Genomic DNA, 5,000 nt, shown 5'->3' with positions numbered 1-5,000 from the left:
AAATCTTAACTGGTTGAGCGGAGGGGTTTACAATCCTAACAGGAAAAGTTGCATCATTAGAAACCTTTACGAGCTCTGACGCTCCAAAAACTGAGTAACGGTGAGGTAAATCAGACTTCGGCGTGACCAATCCATAAATTTCACTGGCACTGGTGTTTACACCTTTCGGCACTGAACTTAATCTACCAATAACAACGACTTCTGATTGAGCGGGAATAGTAAAAGAATTATCAGCGTGCACTGACAAAATATAATTATCAAAAACTTCAGCATCCAAATCATCACCAAAACAATCGGCAAAGGGGAGGGGATCCTCAGGGTGGGAAAATTCAATGATGTTCTCCATAAAATCAATTCTCGAACAATATTTTTGAAGAAAATCTCTGCCCAAAACAACGTCATGAGTTAAATCTTTGATAACATAGGCTTCAAAAGGAAAAACATCAGACTTAATAACAAAATTGAGCCATACTTTACCAAGAACACTAAGAGGAGAACCACTTATAGTTGTTACACAACTGGTCGACGAGGAATCTAAACAAAAATTTTTGTGACTAAGATACTTGTCCCAAACTTGAGAACTAATTGCTGTTACAGCTGCTCCTGTGTCAAGGAGTGCACGATAACTGTTTCCCTTTATTGTTACACTTACATTAAAATTGTCCCTCTGGAAAGGATGAATAGAATCAATTTTACTGGATGTGGCAGGCAAAGAAACCCTGTCAGTCACGTCAGTCACATTTTCCCTTGTCTCTGGGCTACTTGCGAAAGATAAGCCACGACACTCACTACAAACATTATTTTTAGCCCCAACGATATTTACTTCCAAATTTTCATTTTTAGACTCAGGCGCCAACTTTTCATCTTTTTTAATTTCTTCTATACTGACTTCTCGAGATAAATTTTCACTTGAAGACTTCTCGTAAATGACTTCACTTTTAGGGGAAAACATAGGTACTTTTGGCGAGTGAACATTTTCGTTTTCATTTGGCGATGACCCGGCGATTACACCATCAAATTTTGTTATGACCTGAGAAAGACACTTAATAACTCCAAACAAAATATTTTCATTAGGGACATCTTGAGGTTGACAATCTTGAGAACACTCATGTTGACATGTGACGGAAACTTGAGGTTTAAACATTTTAGACTTTGGTGTAACAACAGGCTCACAGGGATTAGACATAACATGGCTTAACTCTTGAACATTCATTTTAGTAACATTCTCGGCCGAATTTCCAGAGTTACTGAAAGCACATTTATCATAACTAGATCCGACGGAAGAATGGTTATTACTTGTAGAATTTTCAAGCGCCCCCATCACGGGTTCACTACCACACACGATAGGGGCGCCAGCCAGTTTAACTGAGCGCCCATTTTTCCCTGGTGAAAAGCATTCTTCATATTGTTTTTCCGATACAGGCCACTAAAGTTGGGTTTCGAACTTCCATAACTACCCAATTTAGGATTCTTTCTGAAAATGCTGCCCCCATAACGAAAACGATTAAGTTTACCCGATCGAAATTTACGATTAATACGACGATTTCCATTATTTTGGACATCTTTACTCCAAACATCAGATTCTTCCCCGACAGACTGTTTGATTTCCTCTTCTGAGGGGTTAGACTGTAATTCTTCAAAATTCTCGACTTCTTGACCATTATTCGATTTACGGCTAAGAGTTACTAATTCTTTTAGTTTTGCAATGTTCAATGCAGACTCTAAATCAGGCGGTTGTTGTAAAATAACATGTTCACGTATTTCAGGCCTTAAACCACGTACAAAACAATAAAGCCATTCACTTTTGGGTAAATTTAGACGAGAGCAGAATGAAAGAATATCGTAACAATAATCGGCAACAGTCTCCCCTAACAACTGACGACGTTCTTCTAATTTTTGCCTCAACTGCCATAGAGTTACTTTTGATTCAAAATGAGAAATTAATTTTTGTGACAAAACTTGAAACGACTCATTTTCATCGGCTTCTGTTAAAGTTTTAAACCACACGCTAGCGTGTTTTTTTAGAAAAAGGGGAAGACCAAGCCCTAATTTTTCTTCGTCCCAACCATTTAACAAACCGGCGCGTCTATAATTGACAAGAAACTCACGAACATCTTCTCTCTCGTCGCCATAAAATAGTGGAAACTCAACAACGGGCCTATTCATTACTTAAAAACGAAACTGTGGCATTATTTTGTTTTAAATATAACTCTTATTCTACATATGACTAAACTTGGAAAAGAGTTCTTAGTTGCTTGCAATGGTAAAGTTCTTAGCACTCACAGATGTCCAGGGGCTGATCTTGTACTCTTCACCAAAATAACGAATTCGCCACCAAAATATCAGCTTCTTCACCAAAATATCGAGTTCTCCACCAAAATAACGGGTTCTCCACCAAAATATGTGGGGGTGTGTTCGAGCAACTCGCTCGCTACACGACGAGGTACCAGGAATCTGATTTACATCTTGCTTTATTCTTCTTAATCTTCTTACAACTTCTGCTTACACTACTTCTCCCTACTTTTCCTGCTTTTCTCTATTAACTAGTTCAAGTATAGTAACGGTTTTAATAGCCAAAGCTGGACATGTTTGGGTTAGCTGACCGGAAGAGTTTCTATTGTATTTCTTATCGCTAACACTGCAACGGGTTTGCTATTGTCAGGGAATAGATTAGCTTACGCACAGCCGCAGCTGATAATTACCAAAGAACGAAGGTCAGCTCTAACACCACAAACACGACCACCTGTAACATTCCTAATATGGCAATAAGTAGATTCGCGAGCTAAGCATAACTTCAAGTACAAGTAAAAACAAAAGATCAAAACAGGAAAACAGTACGTGGACAAAAACAATACTTAATGAAACAAAAACTAAACTCAAAAGTTAAGATAGATCCGTCTTAAAAATAACTTTCAAAATACTTCACACACTTGGTAAGTCTATTTTAGGTTCCTTTGTATCATCTTCAAATGGCTACCTATTATCATTTTAGCGCAAAAACGTTTTAAGGTCGACACTGATCACTCGATCATTTCATAAATTCTCAATAACTGCTAACGATGTGAAAGTGTAATGTTCATGGAGAATGTTGATGGAGATCACTTTTTCTTAAGCCTGATCGCAAACAGTTCAATTCAGTCAGAGTTCAGTTTTTAAGTGTGGATCGTAGTGGATATTTTCAATTTTATCGAATCCCTTTTAAGAAAAGAGGAAAATTTATTTTGCCAAGCCAGTGGCTATCAACTGTCGGTAAAAGTGAGTAAAATTTCATAAACCAAAAATTGATTCACAGATTAAAGCTTAATTTAATTTTGCACTGATTAGATCTGTGAAGATGATAGTGCATGTCCCGCATTAAGTAAAACAGTTTGGCCTTGCTGATGCAACAGAGCAGCTTAGCCTTTTTAGGCTGTGGCTCTGTGAGAATTTTATTCTCCGGGTGTCTCAGAGGGAACTAAAAACTCGCTCTTAGATATTGTTTGAATCTCTGTCCAGCATTAAGAAAAAAAGTTTGGCCTTCCTGATTCAACAGAGAAGCTTAGCCTTTTTAGGCTGTGGCTCTGTGAGAATTTTATTCTCCGGGTGTCTCAGAGGGAACTAAAAACTCGCTTTTAGATATTGTTTGAATCTCTGTCCAGCATTAAGAAAAAAAAGTTTGGCCTTCCTAATGCAACAGAGCAGCTTAGCCTTTTTAGGCTGTGGCTCTGTGAGAATTTATTCTCCGGGTGTCTCAGAGGGAACTAAAAACGCGCTTTTCAGATATTTTTCGAATCCCCGTCTAGCATTAAGTAAAACAGTTTGGCCTTCCTGATTCAACAGAGCAGCTTAGCCTTTTGAATTTATTCTCCGGGCGTCTCAGAGGGAACTAAAAACGCGCTTTTAGATATTGTTTTAATCTCTGTCCAGCATTAAGAAAAAAAGTTTGGCCTTCCTGATTCAACAGAGCAGCTTAGCCTATTTAGGCTGTGGCCCTGTGAGAATTTTATTCGCCAGATATCTCAGAGGGAAGCTTTATTTTTTAGACATTATTTAAATATTGCAAAATTAATGTTTCGCTTACGTTTGTATTTAACCCCATCCAGATCCAGTGAGGCCTTTAAAACAGCGCGTCAATTTTAAAAGTTTTTTCATAAGGCAGTTTCTGTTTAGCGATTAGTGTTAGTTCTGGCCTTGAATGAAGATTCCATTAAAAAGCCTTGCGTTCAGACATAAAATTAGGGAGATCTTGTAAGCATGAATTGAAATATATGAAATGCGGATTAAGGTATGAAAGTGAAAATGATCATCGCATTAAATTCGCAGCCTATTCGTTTGAAAAATAACCTAAAAAATTTTGCAGCGTTATCGCAGAAAGTTATAGGTAATATTACATTGTTGGGGAAAATACTCCGCGGCTTTAAATTAATAATTTCCAAGATGTTTTAATTCCGGTAGTGTAGTAGCCTTTTCGTTAAGGCAGCTTCTAAAACGCACTCGAGAAAACCGCACAGTCTCTGTGAACTCTCACTTTAACTTGCGAGAGAAGCAAAAAGAAAATAGAGTGACATTACTTTCAAACCATTACGGGTTACCTTAGGCCGCGGTTTCAGAAATCATTGGACCTCCAGCCCTCTTTCTTGGTGGGTAAGTTTAAGAAAATAAGTGCTTTAGTTTTCCAGTCTGCCTTATGTGCTTTATTGAAATTATTCACGATAAATGGGGTTTGATAAAAGCGTTGGTTAAACTGAAAATGGCTTAATCATAACGCGATTTTGTAATATACCGGCTAAATAACTGGCCCTCAGTGTTTAATAAATACAAGTAAACAAAATATACAATAGAAAATTTCTCAGCAAGAAGTGCGTAAATTCACTTTTCTCGAAGTACAATAAATTTTAAGAGAACCCACTACAGAGGCAAATGCATCCCGGTTCGGCAGAAAGACTTCCAATTCTCTATTTTCCAATTGCCCATAATACACTCTGTTTGCCCCCCAAATTCTGCATAAACCATTGTTTTTA

The sequence above is a fragment of the Porites lutea genome, chromosome 3 (genome assembly GCF_958299795.1).
Source record: "Porites lutea chromosome 3, jaPorLute2.1, whole genome shotgun sequence".
In the NCBI taxonomy this organism is placed as follows: Eukaryota; Metazoa; Cnidaria; class Anthozoa; order Scleractinia; family Poritidae; genus Porites; species Porites lutea.
Note: the sequence above shows the minus strand (reverse complement) of the source record.